Below are 23,557 nucleotides of genomic sequence, written 5' to 3' on the forward strand. Positions count from 1 at the left end.
AAGCCAAGGAACCTCAAATCACAAAGTTGTTTCCAAGACTGGCTCTTACACCATCTTGACAAGCCATTCATTCTCACACCATCTCAACAAGTGACACCATCTTGACAAGACCCTGATCTTCCTCTGTACATCCAGGCAGCCAAGCTCTATTAACTGGAGCTTTCCATCTCTGGTCTTCTGTTTCTTAGTGTGTGAGTTATACAAGTGTTAACTCGTAGTGTAGATGGAGGAAATACAAAAACTGCCAGGAAATGTTCTATTGAGACAAAAAAGATATGGGAGTGTGTTTTTGAAAATTATAAGGTTCTAGGTAAATGGCTTCTTATTACTAGTATTATAACTTTTGTTAAATATTTGATCAATTCCTCATTTTCCCTTAACAGGAATATTATGTTTACTAGACATTGGAAAGAGAAAATGTTGTTGAATTCTAAAAGTTTAGGTAAGTTATTGTATTAGTTTTAGGACTGTCATAACAACTACCACAGGCTGGGTGGCTTAACCAGCAGAAATTTATTTTTTCACTGTTCTGGAAGCACAGAAGATCAGTGTCAGCAGGGTTAGTTTTCTCTGAGGCCTCTCTCCTTGATTTGCAGAGGGAGTCTTTTCCTGTATCTTCACATGGTATTTTCTCTGTATATGTCTGTTTTCAAATTTCTTCTTGTTATAAGTACACCAGTCATATTGGACACCCTAATGACTTTATTGTAACTTAATTAACTCGTTAAACACCCCATCTTCCAAAATAGCCACATTCTGAAGCACCAGGGTTTAGGAGTTCAACGTATAAACCTTGGAAGGGGGATATACCTTAATCCATAACAGTTATTGAATCACAGTTTTTACAGCTTTATTGAACAATAGCTGTCATACAATCAACTACATGTGTTTAAAGTGCACAATATGGTGACTTTTGACATCTACGCATCACAGAGTTGAAATAATGAACACCAAGAACTTTTTTTGACCCTTTGAAACACATGCTTTCCATCACTTCAATACCCCTGTTGTTGCAAACAACCAAAGGTCTGCTTTATGTCACTGTGGAGTACTTTACATTTTCTAGAACTTTCTATAAATTGAATCACATGCTGTGTACTTTCCTTTTTTCTGACTTCTTCCAGTCAGCATACGTGTTTTAAAATTTGTTTATGTTGTTGCATGCATCGGTAGTTGATCCCTTGTTATTGCTGAGTAATATTCTATTGTATGAATATACCATGATTTGCTGATTCATTCACTTTTTGATGAAAATTTGAGTTTTTCCAGTGTTTGCCTATTTCAAATAAAGCTGCTGTGACTTTGGTGTACAGGAATTTGTGTGACTATGTGCTTTCATTACTTCAGCAGATCCCTAGGCATGGAGTAACTGGGCCATGTGAAGGTAATGTTTTTAGAAACTTCCAAAGTGTTTCCCAAAGAGGTTATGCTATTTTATGAGAGGTTTTTATTTTTATTTTTTAGTTTTTTTGCTTCACGTCCTCATCAGAACTTGTTCTGCTCAACCTCTTTTGATTTTAGCTTTTCTAATGTTTGTGTTGTCTTATCTAATTGTATTTTAATTTGCATTCTCCTAATGACTACTGATGTTGAGCTTATTTTCAGCTGTTTACTTGCCATTCATATATCATCTCTGGTAGAGTGTCCATTCAAAACTGTTTTCTATATTTTATATTTTATCATTAGGTTGTAAGAGTTTTATTTTATATATTCAGAATACAAGTTTTCATCAAATACGTATTTTTCCCATTTGGTGGCTTACAGTTTCATTTTTAATACATATTTGGAAAGGAAAAATCTTTAAATGAAGTCCAATGTTCTTCCCCCCCCCCCCCTTTTTTTTTTTTTTATTGTTAGTACTTTTTGGGTTCTATTTAAAAATATCTGCCAAGCTCAAGGTCTCTAAGATTTTCTCCTATGTTTTCTTTGGGAAATGTTGTAATTTTATCTCTTAAATTTAAGTTTATGACCCATTTTTAGGTAATATTTATGTATTATGCAAGGTAAGAATTGTAGTTCATTTTCTATGCATGTGGATAATGGATATCCAGTTGCTCCAGCACTATTTGTTTAAACAATTAGACTTTCCTCATTGAATCACCTGGGTACCTTTGTCAAATTTGAATTGCTCATCAATCGTTGACCCTTGAACAATGCAGAAGTTAGAAGTGCTGATTCCCTATGTAGTCAAAAATCCACATATAATTTTTGACTTCCCCTAACTTAACTACTAATAGCCTGCTGTTGACTGGAAACGTTATCAGTTTCATTATGACTCTCATTATGAAGCTCTTTATTCTCATTGCCTTCATGTTGAATACAAATAAGAGGAGGAGGCAAAAGAGGAGAGGGTGGTCTTGCTGTCTCCTGAGTGGTAGAAGTGGAAGAAACTCCACATATGGTGGAACTGCACAGTTCAAAGTTGTGTTGTTTAAAGATCAACTGTAGAGTGTGGCTGTGTTTCTCAATTCTCTACCCTGTTCTATTGATTTCTATGTTTATCTTTACGCCCATAGAAAACCAGCTATTATAGCTTTACAACGTTTTGAAATCAAGTAGTGTAATTCTCCAACTTTGTTCTCCTGTTATAAAATATGATATTTCTAGGTTCATTGCATTTCCATACAAATTTTGTAATAATGCGTTTCAATTTCTACGAAGTACAAGTATTCTGAAACTTTAGTTTTAATTGCATTGGAGACAATTGACATCTTTACAATATTGAGTCTTTCCTTCATAAAACAGGATATTTTTCTATTTATTTAGACATTTAATTTCTCTCAGCAGTGCTTTACAAATTTTAGTATACACAGTTTACAAAGTTTTTGTCAAATTTGTCTGAATAGTTAATTTTTCCCATGTGATTTTAAATGGTATTTTTTAAAGTTTCAATTCCCAATTGTTCAATGCTGGTGCATAGAAATGTGATTGATTTTTGTATATTGACCTTTTACTGTGTAACCATGATAACTCAATTATTAGTTATAGTTGCTGTTTTTTAAATGGCTTAAGATTTTCAACATAGATAATCACGTAACCTGCAAGTAAAGAAAACTATACTTTATTATTTCAGTCTTCACATACTTTATTTCTTTTTCTTGTGTTATTGCACTGGCTATAACATACAGTATAATGTTGAATAAAAGTGGGGAGAAGAGATTTTTTTACTTGTTTTTGATCTTTGGAGGAAAACATTCATTTTTAAATCATTGCATATGACATTACCTGTAGGGTTTTCATAGATTCCCTTTACCCAGTTTCAGAAGCTTCATTCTATTTCTAAGTTGCTGAGAATCTTTGCCATTAATGGAAGTTTGATTTTGTTAAATATTTGTGGCATTTATTGAGATGTGCCTAGGGGTTTTCTTTATTGGTCTGTTGATATGGTAAATTAAATGACTTAATTTTTGAATAAAAAGTAACCTTGTCTTAAACAAGATAAACATATGTGGCTATCATATCATCCTTTTGACATATTGTCAGATTTGATTTAAAATGTTTTTTAAAATAACTTTTGTATCTATTTCCATGACATATATTAGCCTGTAGTTTTCTATTTTGTAATGTCTTTTCTTTTTCTTTTTGTTTTTCTTAATCAGGATAATACCTCACAGAATGAGTTCTGGGGAATGTTTCTTTCTTTCTTTTTCTGAAAATATTTGTGTAGAATTGGTATCATTTCCTCCATAAATGTGTGATATAATTCACCGGTGAATCTACCTGGGCCTTGAGTTTTATTTGTGGGAAGGGTTTTATTTATAAATTCAATTACTTTAACAGGTATTGGGATATTCAGGTCATCTATTTCTTTGTGAATAAGATTTGGCAGTGTGAGACAATTTATTTCTTTTTGAATTAGTTTTTTTAAAAGGAATTTGTCTTTTTCACCCCAGTTGTAAAATTTATTGACTAAAGTTGCTTATAATAGTTCTTCGTTATCCTTCTACTGTCTATAGAATCTGTTGTGACGGATTCTCTCTTTTTTCAAATGACTAGTCAGGCTAGAAGTTTGTCACTTTTGTTTATCTTTTCAAATAACCAGGATTTAGTTTCATTGGTTTTATCTATTGTGTTTCTGTCATCTGTCATTGATTTCTGCTCTTAACTTTATATTTTCCTATCTTCCACTTACTTTGGGTTTAATATGATATTTTAACAAAATCTTGTTTCTTAAAGCAGAAGCTTAGGTAACTGATTTAACACCTTTCTAATGTAAGTGTTAACGCCATAAATTTCCTTCTAATTACTGCTTAAGTAGCATCTTACGAGTTTTGATACATCATGACTTTATTTGAAAGTACTTTAATCTTCCCTATTATTTCCTCTTTGCTTGATGTATTATTTGGTAGTATGTTGTTTACTTTACAAATATTTGTGGATTTTCCTGATATCTTTCTGTTATGAATTTTTAATTTAATTTCTCATGGTTGGAGAACATACTTTGTATAATAAAACACTTTTGAAATGTTTGACACTTCTTTTATGACCTGTAATATGGTCTATCTTGGTTATGTTTCATGTTCACTTTTAAACAATGTGCTTGTATAGAAACTTCCATAAATGTTCATTAGCTCAAGTTGGTTTTATGGTGTTGTTCAAACCTTCTATATCCTTACTGATTTTCTGTCTGTGTGTTTTACCAATATCTGAGAAAGGGGTGTTGAAATCTCCAGCTATAATTGTGAATTTAATCTTTTAATTATTTCATTTTTACCAGGTTTATTATCTTGATGCATTTTGAAAGTACATATTTTTATTATTATGTACAAAAAATTTTAGGATTGTTGTTTCCTTTGGGTGAACTGGCATGTTTTCATTATGAAACTGCCTTCTCTCTCTCTCTGGTAATGTCTCTTTTCTTACAACTAGTGTTTTCTTACAACTCGTGTTCTGCAAACACCATGGAAAGCTAGTTGTGTGCTTTTTATTCTAGGTGAGGGCAGACACATCAATTGGAGATAGTAAGATTTATAAGTGATTTGTAGTTTTGATTTGCATTTCTCCAATGATTAGTGATGGTGACCAATTTTTCATGCACCTGTTGACCATTTGTATGTCTTCTTTTAATGGATGTCTATTCAAATCTATGCCCATTTTTAAATCAGATTCTTTGTTTTTTACTAAGTCATTTGAGTTCCTTATATATTCTGACTATTAATTCCTTGTCAGATGGATTTTGTAGATTATCTCTTCACTTTGTTGATCATTTCCTTTACTATGCACAAGCTTTTTGCTTGATGTGATCTCGTTTGTCCATTTTTGCTTTGGTTGCCTGCACTTTTGGTTTTATCAAGAAATCTTTACCCAGACCAGTTTTCTGGAGAGTTTCCCCAGTGTTGGAATAAAATTGTAAGGATGTAATCTTTCTTTTCTATTTAGAGATGGGCCCTCACTATGTTGTACTCAAGCGATTTTCCCACCTCAGGCTCTCAAGTAGTTGAGACTACTGGTGTGTGCCACTGAGCCCAGCTCATGACCCATTTTCAATTCTCATCTTCCAAAAGAAAAAGATTTCTAGACTCACGGTATGGTGTGTTATCCTTGAGGGCTAAAGCACGTAGGAGATGTGTCCTGTCGCTGGCAGCTTGCCGTGGGTTTTGTATTTGGGATGGCAAAGAGCATGCATAGGCTCCTGAACGGGGACTTTATTTGTTCAGGTGACTTCCTTTGAGCTCTCATGGATTAGTCCATCTCTGTAGGAAAAGGGACAACACCAGCTTTGATAAAACCAAAGAGCTGAGGCAGAAGCAGTGCCTACCACTGCAGGCACCGTCCAGGCTTCACAGCCGGAAGTGTGCGTTTTACTAGGCAACCAGCACAAGCGTGGGGACTTGGCTGAGGACAGTGCCGTGATTTTGGCCCAAGGGGCAGTGCTAGGCAACTTCCTCACATCCTCCCTCAAGGTATTCCTGACCAAAAGCAGATGTACAAATAAACACGCATAAAACCCAAAGTAGAAATATTCAACACCTGGCTTAAGATTATAATTTTTAGTCATAAAATAAGCTTCTAGAACTGTAAGTCAAGTACAAATAAAAACTGCTTAGGTATTTTTAAAGGGAAGCATTAATGTCATCATCCCTTCGTATTCTTTGTTCTCCCAGAAGAATCTGTAGCAAGATCCAGGACTTAGAAGAGAGGACACGTGGAGGTCAGTTATTTCCCTACTTACTTTCTGGTATTTTCTAATTATTTCTTTTTTTAACTATTTTATAAATTGTTTCTTCGTCTCGTGGCCAAAATTGAGACTGGAGACACTCCATAGACCCCAAATACCATGTATATTAATTGTAAATATGTGTATTTAAATAATTGATGGCTAGATAATACCTAGTTGAAATATCACTGGAGTGAAGCAGAATTGAAGCATTTATGTACATTGGCATTGCAGGTCCATGACGGTCAGTGCCAAGTCTCTAGTCCTCTGGAATGAACTCAATTTTAATGGAGCTTGAAGATTTACCTACCTATGAGAGACATTCTACAACCTTGGATGAAAAAAAAAAAAAAACATTCTCTCGTTCAAATCCATAATAAATTTGGACTTTTCAGTCGGTGCCGTCTGTGTGCCATGAAAGTACTCACCTATGTGTCAACCATACTTGGAGAAGAGGGGCTTACTGTTAGCAACACAGATGCTCTGGTCGACCCTGTCTAGGTTAAAAGGTGGGAGATTTTCAAGGGCCTTGAGCACCAGGTAAATGACACAAACCCCATTTCCATCCTAAAATGCTGCTTCTGTGTGTCGGAGCCAGGAGAGCCAACTGATTATCCAACTCATGTTGATATTGATCAAACTTAAAGAAAATTTAATTACTCTGCAATCTTCAAAAATGATGTTTTCACTCTTTAGGCTGCTGATATTGACACATCAATGTAATAGGCAGATGAGAGAATGGATCGATTTTATTTTAGAACCGACAGGTTAAAAACATGCGATTATCTGACAAAGCTGCTCTAGGATGCTTAGGGAGCCAATGTAGACTTTCTTTGGTTTATTGAAAAATCAGACTTTGCTTAACCAACAGGATGATTTCCATCCCTGCTTACTGGCCAATAATGGTAAAAAAAAAAAAAAAAAAAAAAAAAAACACGTTCAAGCAGATTCAAAAATGATTTAATGGGCACTATTTTTCTCTAGGCAGAAAATGTGCTTCCACTGAAATTTTTCATCTTAGAGAGCTATTTTTAGTTGCATGAGACACAAAGACTATATAATCATCATAAAGATGTCAGCTGGCCCAAGCCTTTCCCAGGCACCTGCTGGAATGATTCATTTGACTAATGACACAGTATCTGCATATGGAGACCGTCATGCATCTTCCCTGTGTTATAATGAAACATGAGTTATCAGTGCAGCAGGAAGTATTTCCTTCGGTACAAGGCATTGACCCTGGTGAGCGCTAGCAGCTGAAATACAGAGAAGTAAGAACTTGTGTGAAATCAGCTCTTGCTTATCTAAGTACAGCTTCAGTGTTACAGTTAAAGTCCCAGTGGTTGCTGTTGGAATACCCCCTGGATACTTTATCCGGCTGTCCCAGGTTGGGGGTTCTCCAGCCCTAGAGGCTTCATCACAGAGTCAGGGAAGGCCAATGATTCTGAAACCATTGACCAACTAAGCTGCAAGTGAAAAGTTGAGGTGGTTGTCAGGGAGTGGGTGATACTTGTGGAATGTTCTAGTGTTATCATCCGGGATGATCAGCCCTTAGTGCTGACCACATTGGGCGCCTGTGCTAGGAACTGCATTGTCCACTGGGACTTCAGTGGTCAGGATTGTCTTGTGAGTTCTGCCTGACAGCAAGTCAGAGAGAAGGCAGCCTCCCTTCACAGTGTCTGTGCACCTGAGGGGGCAGATCCAGCTCCAAAGTCATGGGTTCCTGGAACACAGTGTCTAGAACAGCCAAGGAGCACAACTTTGAGGAAAAAGCTCAGGGTTTAGGGACAAAGAGGGATAATCAACCTCTGCCAGTAGTACTGGCGAGGTCCTGACCATGGGGTTTGATGTCAAAGGGTCACTCAGTCACTCTTCACTGGGTTCCCACCAGGTTTGGGTCTCCAGGGCTCTGCCTGAGTCTGTCCTGAACTTCATGTAACCCTGCAGTGGCCAAGAGGCCCCAAGGGAAGCTGAGCCAAAGGTCAGGAGATGCTCCCTTCCCCATCCCTTCACTGCCTTCCTAAGCAATTCAGCCTTTGGGTGCAGAACAAGGCAGATATGTGAGAAGGGCTGCGCTAGCTCAGGGGCCTCAGCGTGAGTAGCAGGGTGAGAAGTCCATCCACAGAGAGGCATCTCCTGACCTTTGGCTCAGCTTCCCGTGGGGCCTCTTGGCCACTGCAGGGTTACATGAGGTTCAGGATGGACTCAGGCAGAGCCCTGGAGACCGAAGCCTGGTGGGAACTCAGTGAAGAGTGGCCGAGTGACCCTTTGCCATCAAACGCCATGGCTGGCGCTGGCAGGACAAAGTCTGTTCCAGGTGATGGGGATCACAGGCACAGGGAAGGCGGCTGGGAAAATCCCTGGGGAGGAGGCTGGCGTGGGTAAGATGCAGACACCCCTGGCCTTGGGTGCCAGGGAAAACCTATAGGCCCTTCCCATTGTCCTGAGATCCCTGAAGGCTTTTCTTTGAGTCCAGTTGGACTTGCCTGCCATTGCAGTAATGCCCAGCAGGCATTTCACATCTCTTGCTGGGCTGCTCCTCTCTGTGGATGGGCTTCTCACCCTGCTACTCACGCTGAGGCCCCTGAGCTAGGGCAGCCCTTCTCACATACCTGCCTTGTTCTGCACCCACAGGCTGAATTGTTGAGGAAGGGAAGGAAGGGATGGGGAAGGGAGCCTGCACCACTTTGCTCCTGTCCCCCCAGGGTTCAGCGTGTCCCACGTGATCACATGGGGCTGAGCAGCTCCATCCTCAGCCTGCTCTTCTACACCTACAGCAGTAGCACCAACAGCAATCCCACAATGCGACTGTCATCCACCCCGTCTCTCCTGCTCCCCTCAACACCAGCATCACCAACCACACCAACAAACTGGACAAGTACGACTCGGTGGAGGCCATCAAGGTAAGGAGTTGGCAGCGTCGGTGGCAGCCAGGTGTGCACAGAAGGGAGGTGAACGTGGGGACTTTCAGCAAAGCTCTGTAGGGGTGGTGGTGGTGGCTGAGTTGGGGACAGGTAAGGGTTCCCCTTATGAAAAACTGCCTTTCTAGTTTTGGGGCACCTTTGAAACCATAGTGTGTCACTTTGGGTACATAGATTATAAAGGAACCAAGGAAAAGCAAGAAATAAAGACCTGCCTCATGTTGGGCAATGGTCCAATGTCCAGCTCTGCCTCAGTCCCAAACTGTGGCTTCCCTGTCCCAAGGGTCAGAGAAAAGGTGGCAGGATGGAGGGGAGGGTGTCACTTCAGCACCTGCCCCTAGATGGCAGCCTGAGACAATAATTGTATCGTTATCACTTACACCTTCAGATCTCTTTCCAGTGCAATAAAAGTGCCTCGCATACTGTAAGGCAGTGCTTCCCATTTCTGGTGTGAGGTGGTGTGCTCTGTAATTTTTTCCCCATTGGACAATTAAATCCCTAGTTTTCAAAGCAGGAATTCTGTGTGGGGGGCCAGCCTCCTAGTCTGCAGGAAGAAGGGCTGGGAAGGACATCAGCTTTGGACTTGGCCAACCGTGGTAAACGTGGGTCAGACACTCGCACTCTCTAGGCCTCCATCTCTTTATCAGTTGGGGATAACAACCTTCACTTACAACAGTGTTGTGAGGATTTCATGAGGTAATTTCTATAAAATGCCTTTAACAGTGAATAACACTTAAGTGCTCATGAAATTGGGGTCTTCTTTGAGGGGATTTCATGTTTTGGTTATAGCCGGAGGCTTGGAACAGGATGCCTTACAGCCATTTCTTATCAAAATGGCCCCAGGTGAGGTACTTGGTCTCCTGTGTCTCAGTGTCTTCATCTTTCACACGATGAAAGGCTGTGCATTTCCAGCTTGCTGTAGGGTTTAAATGGGTGAACGTGCTCAGCAAAGGGTAGCTGGTAGTCTTACTTGTGCCTCCACATAAGGCTGCAAGGAAACCTGAAGAGACATGAAAGGCTGCATCCAACCTCCCCTCTCACAGCAGTGGATGAAGGGAATTCTTTTGGACTAGGTAAACCAAATAGGATTTTCTCATTCATTTGATGATTTCCCTTGAAATCTGCAGGGAACATTGTGATTTCCCCTTCTGTTGTACCCACATCATCTCCTTTTGTAATTAAAGTTTCTTCTTACTATTTTGCCTGTACTCCTGGGGCCTCTGATTGAACTGGGGTCAAGAATCCATCAGCTCCTCACATGAGTCAGCGAAAGTCCTGAAGTAAAGCATCGTGAATGACTCACACAGCGCTCATGGCCCCTCAGAACTGGGCTCCCCGGAGGTGAGGAGGAGAAAGAGCAACGCTTTTTACAAGGAGCTCCCACGTTCTCCTGTATGAAGAGGTCTTGAGAACTTTCCAAGTGAACTTCCAGGACGATAGAAATGGGTTTGGCTACATGTGATTCCAACATGAGTGCTGTGTGGTCACTCCAGGAATCTGGATGGTAATTTAACTGGTGCTAAGTTCTCTCTTGGGATGCTGGAGCCTTTTGAATTAATCAGAAGCCTTGCTGCCACGCGAGCAGACTACGGTGGCACTGACCTGTCCCCTGATCATTCATGAATCTCTCAGTCCGCACCATCACATGGCTGGCCTATGCCAACCGTCTTCACCATCCTCCATTCCTCCCAATACTTACCGTCCACCTGTGAGAGTGTAACGATTTGAAAATTCAGCTTACTTTATCATCATGAATGAGGAAGGTTATATCCAGAAATAGGTACAATAGCCACTTTTCAAACAAATCGCACATGGAACAAATGAATACTAATTCAGACTTTTGGAATATGAGGAATTTAGCTGAAGAAGGTCTTTCAGGAACTCTGATGAATGTACCTCTCTGTGATAATCAGAAATCTACTTGTATGTCTACAGAACTTCACGGGGTAATACCTGGTAACATTCTAAGTGTCTCTTCATTGGAAATGAAGCGTTTGCTGAGTTTCTTGAGTTGGTTATTGTAATAAATAACGCTTAGCTTCTCTTGAAAATATTATGACAAAAGCAGAAAAATAGACTGGAAGAAATAGAAAAATATTTGCCAATTCAGTTACTAGATGATAAGTTCTTATTGGAGTGAATAATCTGTGGTAAAACACCATGGAAAAGCACATTTTAGCATCACGGTACCTTTGGAGAGAACTTGAGTCGTAATATAATAGTCGCTTTCTCAAAGTCTACTTATTGGGTATTTTTTTAACCTTTTTTTTCCAGGAGTTTAATAATAAAACAATTCTAGGGGAAAGAAGCAAATACTTCAAGCCACATCTCACAGAAACACCTCTTCTAATGCCTGCTTTCTAGGTCTCGATCATTCCGATGAATTCCAGTGAATTCTAGGAGCCTTTATATTTTTCATCTCTCATAATTTCCCAGTTCCCTAAATATATGCTCAGTGCCTCCCCATGTTTCCGAGGCTTCAGAGGTGAAGAGTGATATAGTGCAAGCACACTTCAAGCCATGAGTGCCCATCTTTGCCAAATATCGCATCCTTTAAAAGCAACAAAAATTACATATGGCAGAGTGACAATCCAGTCTATAATACAGGACCACAGCTGCAGGAGCCACGGGAAGCACTGCAGGTCACAGCGTGAAGTTGATGATTGTGTTCTGCCAGTTTCCTCTAACAAGTGGATTGTTTCCTTGAGCTTTTTTTTTTTTTTTCTTAAATAATAGTCTTATATTTTTGTAATAGTCTTATTTTTATTTGAAAAAGTCTTTAGGAATAGGACATCTTCTCGCTTTTGATTGAGAATATTCAAGATGTTTAATTCGAGGTAACAGGCATTTTGTCTGAGAATCCATTCCCCTCATCCCCACCCCAGGAGTGCTTGGGTTAGTGGCATTTGATAAAATGAAGAAAATAAATGTGACCACACAGTTATTCACTGTGGATCTCCCATAGTCCTCTGTCTGAATAACACTGTGGAATTCTTGGAAGCAGTTTGTGTGTTTTAATCTTGCCTGTGGAAGCCCAGGCATTGCACCTGGTTCACACCAGCAGAAGTTAAGGTAGACTGTGAGGCACCCCACCTTACTTCTGGTGCAGTTTCTGGGCCATTGCCGGTGGAGGGAGCCGAGCAGAGGCGCAGGCACAATGAAGCGTGGGTGTGTTCTGCAGGTTGCTGCTAAACTCGTCCTACTCTGACTTTTGGATTTCATGGCATTCCAGGGAGCTCCTTGCGGTGCTGTTGGCCTGGAAGCCCACCTGTCTGGTCCATAGTGACATCCTGAAGAGCCTGTAAAATAACCAACAACTTGTTTAGCTTTTGGATAGACTCCACACCTCCTCTTTCTCTGCAAAGAAAAATCTTGACTATTTATGGATGCCAATTAGGGGAAGTATTGAAAACAGTGAAATATAATTAAAAACAACATGTATTTCTCATGTTATAAAAATATTGAAAGAACTGATATTAATGAAAATCAATATTTTATTTTCCATCTCCCCAGTGAAACTAATTTGTGGCAATCACCCCCTACCGAGGGCATTAGTGCTGTGTAAAGCTGGTTTTCTGGAGTCCGCTGGATCCATACGAAGTGTGATCCCTGGTTTCCTCCGTTACTTGTTGCATCCGAGCCAGGGAAGCAGGAGATGCTCAGCTCTCAGTGCTGCCTCCCTGCCCACTAAGTTCCCCCACCCTCATTTCCTCTGTATGGAGGCAACGGCATCCCAAGGTATGTCAAGGTAGCTGCAAGTAAGGGTTTTCATGATCCTCGTGGTCTCATTGATACAGACAGGAGACAGGACAATACTGGGTAGAAGAGGGTGGGTCGCTGGCAAAGGCTCCACCCTCAAGCCTGGATACCTGTGGCCCTAAGTGAGAACAGGCATTCCTGTTTTTGTGCCCAAAAAGTTGCCTTTTGGCCCGCCACGCCTCCTATCCTATACCCATATGAACACTGAACCCCAGGCTCCAGAAGCAGATGAGGAGATGGGGAGACAAGCAGATGAACAGCAGAATGATGCAGCAGAGAAAGAAAGAAGAGGAGGAGCATATGAACACCAAGAGGAGCTCGGCTGGGGACGGTCAGAGAGGAGTTTAGCTGCTGGATAGTCAAACTCTAGAAGATCCCACTCTATCCCCCTTCCAGCTCCCCATCCATCCTGCTGAGAGCCACCTCCACCACTCAGTAAAGCCCCCACATTCACCACTCTTCAAGTCCCTATGTGACCCAATTCTTCCAGGATGCTGAACAAGAGCTCGGGATACAGAAAGCTGTCACACTGGCCCTCTGCCCTTGCAGAAAGGCAGAGGGGGCACAAAGCTGGTTAACACTTAAGCTGTCTGCAAGGCAGAGCTGAAAGAGCATTGTAACACTGGGGTTTTAGGCACAACCCCAGATGCTATTGCGGGGCCAGAGCCCAAAGCACTCACCCCAGCTCCTGCACCTTCCCGTCTGTGTGGTCCCCCTCCCGTAAGGGAGTTTGAGCTCATGGAAGTAGAACAGAGGGCAGCGCCCCTGTGAGCAATTGTATGCCTTGTGAGGGGAACCAGGGAACTCTCCTGTCTCATCATAACTGATCATTGGTAAGCATTTCAAAGTGTGATAACACCGTTCATAGAGGTTCCCAAAAAGAAAAAAAAAAAGATAAATTTTTTACAAACAGATCCATAACCAAGACATCTTGATTTCTTCTGTTTTTTGGTGATTATGAAAAAAAGTGGCTATAAACATTTGCATGCCAGTGGGATAAATTTTTCACAAACAGACCCATAACCAAGACATCTTGATCTCTTCTGTTTTTTGGTGATTATGAAAAAAAGTGGCTATAAACATTTGCATGCCAGTGGGGTCATACATTTTTAAATCTGTTGAGGAAAACCAACAGGAGCACTACTGCTGGGTCATATGATAAGGTTATGTTTAACTTGGTAGGAAAGTACTACATTGTCTTCCAAAGAGGCTGTATGACTTTGCATTTCCACCAACAATGAATGAGAGTTCCTGTTGCTCCACATCCTCACCGGCAATTGGTATTGTCAATGTTTTGGAACTTAGTCATCCTAGTGGGTGTGTAGTGGTGTGTCATTGTTATTACCTTTTAAAATTATCAATTAGCAGAGGAGCGATTGATTTAGAACAATTTTAGCTACATTCTAAGCTATATTCTCGCCAGTCATGGAAGAACTTTTGTTTTCCCATGACTCTATAGCTTTTGCTCATGTTTTCATGCCTCACACTCCTCCTTTTGCTATTACATGAACCGTCATGTGGAGGGCATATGCGTGCTATCTACCACCTCTACTGGAACCTCTTTTATAACGTATCTCTTCTTTAGACTGGAATGTTTGGGGTTCCTGCCAAAACTTTCTGGGGACACTTGTCACAGTTATAATTTCTGCATAACTTTTGAATTTTCTTTTTATCTTTCTTTTTACTATAAGAAATGCAATTAAAGACCAATACTTTTAAACTTCACCAAGTAATTTAATCCCTCTAAGAGGAACCTGATGTCAAATGACATTAATCACAGTTTAATTTCTATGGTTGTTTCTGAATACAGTTGAAGATTGGCTGGTTTTCATGAGAAAGCTGGCTTTAGTCTTACATTTAAATTCTCTGAAAGTGACTCCCAGTGCTATTCAGGGTCCTTTCTTGAGGTTAGACTCATCACCATCTAATATTTATTTTACAGTGCACTGACGGTTTACAGGAAGGAGAAGGACAGAATTCCTGCACACTGCACAGCATGTGGCCTTCCCCATAGCTCCAGGGACATGTGGCTTTGGTGAAACTTGGGGCTTTGTCACCTCTGAATGATGTGGACTCAGTGAATTCTAAGGAACTCAGGGACACTGGGGCAGGCTCCGCCACACAGAAGAGCCACAGTCTCCAGGCTCAAGGCGTTCCCTCCAGAACTCTGCATTCCACTCTATTTCCATTCCATAGAAATATACATGAGTATATTTCTCATATTTCTATGCTGCTGCTGGTTCTTGTGACTTACATGAGGCATCTCAGCTTCTTCGTGTTTGTAGGGATGTTTCCGTAAGCCTGTTTAAGTAGATTCTCGCTAGAATTAGCATGCATATTGGAGTAAAAAAGAACATTTAATAAATGTGTGTATGGGGGCGGGGGAGCTGAGGCTCTAGAGGAATTGAAAGGAGATTATAAACAGTGAATGCGTGTGAGGGCATCCCTGCTGGGGAGAAACCTCTGTCCCTAGAGAAGGTCCTTTCATATTCATGTGGTCCGGGATGAACCAGGGATCTGGCCCCCTTGGCTCACAGGTGATACCAAGAGAAAAGAAGCAAATGGAGGAAATGGTCAGAGAAGTGGGTGACGTGAAAGGTGGGATGTGGTCACCCCAGCGAGTGCTATGGACAGTTCTCAGGGACTGTGACCCACTGCACAGGTCCATGGGTCTGACCCTTGGACTCTGCCAGGATCAAGTGCCCAGAGTGCCAGAGTTTTAGCTAAGAGTGTCCTTAATTCCTTATTTATCAGCAAAAGGATGAAAATCACGGGAGTCGAAGCTTGTTTTGCTGAATGTTCCCACTGGAGTGTCTGGTGGAATTAGTGGGTCATACCATCAAAGTCATGGACAAAGTCTCAGCGGGGGTCTCCGTGTCCCCACCTGGCCATCTAAGGGGATACATTGGCATACAATTGAATATCAAAGGAAATTTTACCTCAAAATATATCGTCTATACTCGGCTAATCATTTTGTGTGAATACTTTCTTAATGCACACTGAAGGTGCAAGCTTGATCATGTTTGGATTTACAGATATCCTTAGGACAGTTGAAAATGTTTTTCTAACTTTCAGAACAAATCAGGAACATTTCTTTAACACTGTCACACCACTTCCTGCATGAATTTTGCCCCATGGCCATCAACTTTCTTAGCCCCAGGGTGTCTTTACAGTTCCATGTTTGTGTGTGTGTGTGCATGGATTTTTAGAGTATCTTTATTGCTTTTACCTGAGTTCAGCATTACTGCCTCAAAAGATGGGTATGGGGTACAAAACAGCAGGAAACAGGTACCATTAGCAGATATGATGAACTGCACCTGACTCAAATTGTTCTCCATTTGAGAGGCTCACGCTTTAATCCCACAGCTCTAGTAGCACATGTCTGCATAAGTAGAGTATTCCAATGGCAACCTTAAATCAACTCATGTGGAAAACCTTTGTCATTCTTTCTAAAATGATTGCATTGGTTCTGTCCAATACATCTATGCGTTCATGGTGTACTTTGTGATTTCTCCGGACACAACATGGTCAATATTTGATTACCGATCAGCAGATCATCTATGTCAGACACCAGAAAAACATTCTGAGTCCCCTGCTTCTCTGATCAGTAGGTGTGAAATGGGAGAAATGGAGTAATAGTCCCTTGACCTGAGAAATGCACAGACCGTAATGTTAAATATTGGACAATGTGTTGTCATGTTAGATACAATATTTGCAGACAAGGCACCATTTTAGAATTTATTTCTGCTGTGCTTCTCCATCCAGCTCATGAATAATAATAGATTTATAGTTGATTTAAGAAATTTTTGTAACTCAGTAAATACTGAACTAAAACATTCAAATTATCTGCTTTGAAACTGTAAGACCAAAGAAGATATATTGTTCTAATCCTAATTCTCTTCTTTTTGGATACTGAAAAACAATGAAGGTGATGCATTCTCCCAGCCTAATTGCCTCTCTGCAATGTCGAAGTGTTGGCAGTGATTTCTAAAATGGCAATATTTTATACACTTTTTAAATGAGCTTAATATTAAAATGAATTATACATTTCTCTGAGCAGATGGAACAATGTTTTAGTCAATTTTATTCTAGTTTATTTTCATAAATTTGGTATAAAAACATCAGGAATAAAAACCTGCTTTCTCCTGAAAATACGGATCCTGTAGAAAAGTGACTTAGAGATTAATAAAAACCTAATTTAGAGATTGACACCAATTGCACAGTTACTAGTAAATGTCATATCATACAGTGTTTTCTAAAGATCATATTACCTCATCCACTAAAAAAATCAAGCTCATTACTCATGATAAGAGTTGATATCAGATCTAGTTCAGATAAACTTATTGTATTATGTTGACAAGATAAAGCCAGCTAGTCAAGAACGCTTTCACGCTTTCTTCTTCTTTTTTTTTTTTTTTGAGATGGAGTCTCTCGCTCTGTCGCCCAGACTGGAGTGCAGTGGCGCGATCTCAGCTCACTGCAAGCTTCGCCTGCTGGGTTCACGCCGTTCTCCTGCCTCAGCCTGGGCAGGATTAGCTGGGACTACAGGTGCCCGCCACCTCGCCCGGCTAATTTTTTGTATTTTTAGTAGAGATGGGGTTTCACCATTTACAGGATGGTCTCAATCTCCTGACCTTGTGATCTGCCCGCCTCAGCCTCCCAAAGTGCTGGGATTACAGGCGTGAGCCACCATGCTCAGCTGTCAAGAACACTTTCACACCAGAAAAAGAGAAAAATAGTACAAATTCTTTACACAATGCTAGTGGCAAAAAACCATTCTATGATATTTATTAAACTAAAGTGTAAGTCAGACAAGAAATTGTATTCCATCTCTTATTTAATTAGTAATCACAGGTCAGCTGTTCAAATGTGCTCCCTTTCTTTCTCAACTGTTTGGCAATTTAATGCTAGGTAACGTGAAACACTTAAAATGGCTCAATGTTAGATAAAGAGTCATAAGGTAGGAGGGAGATCTGGATTCTGGAAAATTCAAACTCTCCTTCTAACCTGTTGCTAAGAAGATCGCATTGCTGGCTTTCCTCTCTGTAAGTGTAGACAGCTGAACTTCCTACAAGAATTTGCTAGTGCCTTGTTTAAGGTGATGGTGTATCATTTCACCTGGATGTTACTGGTTTCAATTAGAAGCAGAGGATTGATTGGATGTACTTTAAAGAAAATAGATTTTATAATTCCCTTTGAATTCAGAATAGAAAATGAACAATGAAGCCATCAGCACTCCCCACCATAGTGCCTGAAGAGCTGCAGGGGGTATTTAGAATTTAGGTTAATCCAGTCTTCAGCATCCCAGAATACAATGTCATTCTAATTTTACACCTTCCCAAAACAAACAAATGAATAAACAAACAAACAACTTCCAAAACCACTGCAGTGTTTTACACTAGGAATGTCAGCATGATGACTATGGAAACTGGAATGTGTACTGTTTCTCTTCAGACAAGTCCATAGGTACAGAAAAAAGCAGACACAGGCTGGTGACAGCTGGCACAGATATGGTGCAGGGCTAAATGAGAGTCACCTAGAGCATTGGCTGATTTTTATTTTTTAAAGTCAATTTCAAACTGCTTCACAAATCTACAGAAGAGCTCACCCTTAGGTTTGCTTTCTCCCAATACGGTGACTGTTGACCAACATCAAACTTGAACTTAGGCACTTTTAAAAGTGATAGAGTAAGCTTCAGTCTGAGCATCTGGATTCGACACTGAACTTCTCTATCACCTGCAAAAATATGTGTAAATTCAGTCCAATGTGGAATTCTTTGAGATGTGTGACAACACCCTTGTGTTATACCACTTCATGTGACTTCTGAAGGTATCATGAAATGCTAAATGTGTCTTTCTGTGTTAAATTTCTGTTGCCTATTTTGTGATGTAACTATTTGGAATAGTTTCATTTTGTCATTGGATGTTCTCCAAAGCCAAATCCCACCCTTGATAAATGTGTGAGAAGGTACTGACCTCACTTCTCTCAAAAATTATTAGGAAAATTCAGTCTATTAACCCCAATAAATCTTTCATTGAATGAGAGACCTTTGCCTTTGTCCTCTATTTAAGTGAAAAAATACAATTTTATTGCCCGGTTTGAATGCTGGGTTTTCTCACTGGTTCTTTGGGCACAACATACATTTTCTCAGTTCTGAAAATCTTGTTTTTATAGTTATTCAATCTTGCTGTTAGACATGAGAAATACAAATTTTTCGTGGTCATCGCTTTTATCTCTTCTGTCCATCAATTTACTGGTCAGTGCTCCCTGAGAACTGTCCAGGTCTATATCTCAGATTGTTGCTTAATGACACCTGACAGAAACACTGTTTCCAGAAATCAGTTTAAGACACAAATGGTCACAGCCCAGGCAGGAAGCTCATTACCTGCCACATAAGATCAATTATGGAAGTCAGAGAAGGGGTGGGTGGAGTTACCCAACCAATTAGTGGAAATCAGCTCACACCTGCTTCAAACTTCAACTAGGAAGAAAGCAACCCTGTTTGTAAGAGAACATTAGCTGTTATCATAGAGGTGAAAACATCGTGTTCTCCACTGCTGTTAGTGCACTGCCAGTTTCTAGATCCCAAACCTATTTGTCTTAAAAAACAAATTCATTGGCCGGGCGCGGTGGCTCAAGCCTGTAATCCCAGCACTTTGGGAGGCCGAGATGGGCGGATCACGAGGTGAGGAGATCGAGACCATCCTGGCTAACCCCATGAAACCCCATCTCTACTAAAAAATACAAAAAACTAGCCGGGTGAGGTGGCGGGCGCCTGTGGTCCCAGCTACTCGGGAGGCTGAGGCAGGAGAATGATGTGAACCCAGGAGGTGGAGGTTGCAGTGAGCTGAGATCCGGCCACTGCACTCCAGCCTGGGCAACAGAGCGAGACTCTGTCTCAAAAAAAAAAAAAAAAAAAAACAAAAACAAAAACAAATTCATAGCTCCTAGTGCAGCAATTCTTCCTTTTGCACCCCCTTCATCTCTATCTGGTTAATATTTTAGGAAGAAAAATAAGAAAATTCTAATGTTTTTGTTTGTCTCATTTAATTGTAGGCGAGCTTTGAAATTAATCGTACCATTTAGGAAAAAATTTAATAGCATTTTACTTTGCATAGACTCAAAGTCCCCTGTCTCCTCAGGTGTGCTAAGGCATGATTACTACTTGAAGATCCATGTTAACCTCTAAGAAGGGCATTCATCAGAGCCAGACTGCACATGACCTTCTGGGCAAGCCCTGGAAAGTGTTCTGTGTGATCTTCAGATGCTAAGGCCCCTTGAGGGGAGACCCTCATGGCGCCAACTGAATGGGAGCACCCAGCTTCATGATCATTCTGTGATGTCCATGGCAATAGGGAATGTGTGACAGGGAAAGCTGGCCAGGTTTTCCATTTATAAGGAGTTGGTGTCAAATTGATACGGTTTGGATCTTTGTCCCCACCAAATCTCGTGTCAAACTGTAATCCCCAATGTTGGACATGGGGTCTGGTGGGAGATGACTGGATCATTGTTGTGGGGGCTGGGGGTAGGGTCCTTCATGAATCCCTTGGTGCTGTTCTCATGATAGGGCTCTCACGAGCTCTGGTTGTTTAAAAGTCTGTGGTTCCCTGCTCTCTCTCTTGCTCCTGCTCTGGCCATGTAAGATGTACCTACTTCCCCTTCCCATTCCACCATGATTATGTTTCCTGAGGCCTCCCCAGAAGCAGAAACCACTATACTTCCTGTACAGCTTGCAGAAATGGGAGCCAATTAAACTCTTTTCTTTATAAATTACACAGCCTCAGGTATTTCTTTATAGCAATGCAAGAATGGACAAATACACAGATCCTCTTGAGGAATGATGTATTGAGTTGGGTTATAGTCGCCCTCTCTCCAGCACACTGAATTCCCTTCTTTTTTGCATAAACTTGTTTTGTTTTGAATGAATTGCCGCTATCAATCAGCACACACAGAATACAAACATGTCTGACTAAGGAAAATCACTCCTTTGAGTGAGAGCTTTATTTCAATATTCATAATCCCTTTAAAAATATGATGTACACTTGTACATACATGTGTGTGCACAAAGGCCCTCTTGAAATGAAGGCAAAAAGAAAAGAAAAGAAAATGTCCAAACCTACAGCTTTGTGAGCTAAAGAAGCAAGCATATTATAGTGATTAAACTATATCTTAAATTCCAAGTAATAAAATATTGACATTTTGAAGAATTTGAATAACAGCTTACATTTTTTTCTGTCAGTTTAGAGGTGAATTGGGATGAAGAAGTGTGTCCTGACACAATTTACTTTTTGGCAATTTTTTTTTTGAAACTTCCTTTGCAACTCTAGTGATCTATGTTCTGAAATGATGGTTTCATATGATGCTTTTACATGTAAATTTTAATAGAATCTGCTTCATTTTTTCCCTAAATGCAATTTGAAATGTAATCTAAAATTTCTGTCTGTACCTACTTGAAATATATAATGTAATTTCCATTTAAATTTTCTCCTGTAGCCCAGCTTATTCGGGATAGCAAAAATGGTTGCGAGCACTCGCTGCATCACAGTAAAAGTCAAATATAAGAGGAAATCATTCTTAAGATAATATCTAGACTAGTTTTATTTTTCTGGAATACACTTGATTTATTATTTCTGTAGGACATATAAAAATAAAATCTGAAATTGCTTTTCTCTCATTAATTGGTGTTTCATAAACTTCCTTGTGGAAACATGAAGTTCGCACTGTACCCCGGAAATCATAGTTAGAACCAGGAAATGATCACATAATTCTGGGCATTGCGGAGCTCTTAAAGTTTCTGTAAAAGAGATTTGTGGACTCACGGGACAGCGTGTCTCTGAGAAGGGGAGAACTGGACAGGGGAGAGAGTTGGAAAGGTTGTCAGAATGCTAAAGGAAGAGGTTCTCCTTGTTCCTAGCCCAGGGGAGAGAGATGGGTATAAACAGAAAGGATTCAAATAAGATCAAATGTAATTTTTTTAGCTTGTTCAATGCATGCAAGATTTCTAATTATTTTGTTTTTCTTTCTTAAATATGCAGTAGCTACCCCTGGACTTTTTTCAACAAACCAGTAGTTCTGTCTTTCTAAATTCTGGTGATGGCTCGAAGGCTTTCCCGATAGAAACATGGGCATGTCCTCTGTAGCTCTGGAGCCTGTATTTGAGTTCCCAAAGAAAGATTTGGGTTTTCTGTACAAGTTCTCTCCTAAGAAGTTTAAAATAGTAAATTTATCTACTAAAATGATTAAAAAAAAAAAAAAAAAAGAGGTTGAGAGGTTTTAGGCCTGTTTTACACAAGAAAACAAGGAGGGTTGGGAACACTTTTATATTTAGCTCTTATAGGTTAACATGTGATAGTTCTATAAGTCTCATAACTTTTGCTTTTAGATGAAGTAGTTGTGTTTGACTTGATCATAAATGTTTTAAATTATAAGAGATGCTATATATCCTGAAAATTTCTATAATTTAAAAATCTCAATGCATTAATTAAACAACATTTTGTACTTCACACCATTAATTAAGTCAAAAAACCCAAGCCCATCCTTCAGAATTTCAATATCTTAACATTTTCCATTTTGGTGTGTTGAGTCAAGCTACAGAAAACACAGCTTTATTGTTCTTATCCAACATTTAAAATATCAGCAACTCCTAGTAGAAAACTGCTAAGCAAATGAGTCTGCCAGTTCTAAAAATATGTCAAAACAGACATTGGCATTTTCCCATGATAAAAGCAGTAATTTTAAAGAGTTTGTAGACTTTATCCTTCCTTCCTTCATTCCTTCCTTTCTTCTTCCTTCTTTCTTTCATTTGCAATTTATTGTTGATAGAATGTAGAGGTGATATATATTGGCCCCTTCAGGGTTTTGGCCAGTAGGAGGGGAGGGTGATAAGGTGGAGGAGGCTGACCCTGACAGGTGGTGAAGGAAATGGGCAGGGGTTCTGAGCTAGGTAGTGGCCACTGATAGGGACAAAATACACATCCAGTGAGTTCCCAGAGCTCGGGGCTCCCAGATGTCATGTAGTTCATTCTACTGCTCACCATTCACATGGCCTTTCAGAGATTATCACCTCCTTAACCCTTGCAGTCCTTGCCCTACAATCCTTGCTGTCCTCTTCCTCTCTTGCCCGGCCCTCTCACCTTTGTATTCCCAGTATTGAAATGAATGGATGGCTTTGCAGTAGGTCAATGCAGTCTAAGAGCTGTCTATGGTCATCAGGTTGGGAATGAAAACCAAGAATCCATCACCTTTTTCATAAGGCTCTCCTGACCTGTTGGGGTCAAAAGATACAGTCTAAATTAAACCTTGTACTCTCTGGGGTGTCTCCACCCAGAAACATTCCTGGCAAAGCACTTTCCTTCTGTTTTTTCTTGATTTGCTCTTTTACTCAACCCCCCGAAGAGCAGCAGTAATGGCCCTGTGGATGCTGAGGCACTTCTTGCCAAGGCTGGAATGGGGAATGTCATTTGGGAGGATGGGAGGAGCAGAGGAGATTCACCTAAGCCGTTCAGGACCTGTGAGGCCTGTGCCCAAGCACCATCAAGTCAGGACATGTGGATGGCCATGGGGCCATCATGGTCCACTCTGATTCACCCACTAACTTGAACCTGAGCCTCCTCCTCTGGAGGCTTCAATCGTGGACAGCAGCTCCTTCTAGAGTGGTCCAGCCTGTGTGTGTCTTTTTCTACATCTTCTGCAGCTGTGATAGCACAGTGTGGAATCAACCGTG

Source organism: Piliocolobus tephrosceles, chromosome 4, assembly GCF_002776525.5.
Source record: "Piliocolobus tephrosceles isolate RC106 chromosome 4, ASM277652v3, whole genome shotgun sequence".
Taxonomy (NCBI): domain Eukaryota; kingdom Metazoa; phylum Chordata; class Mammalia; order Primates; family Cercopithecidae; genus Piliocolobus; species Piliocolobus tephrosceles.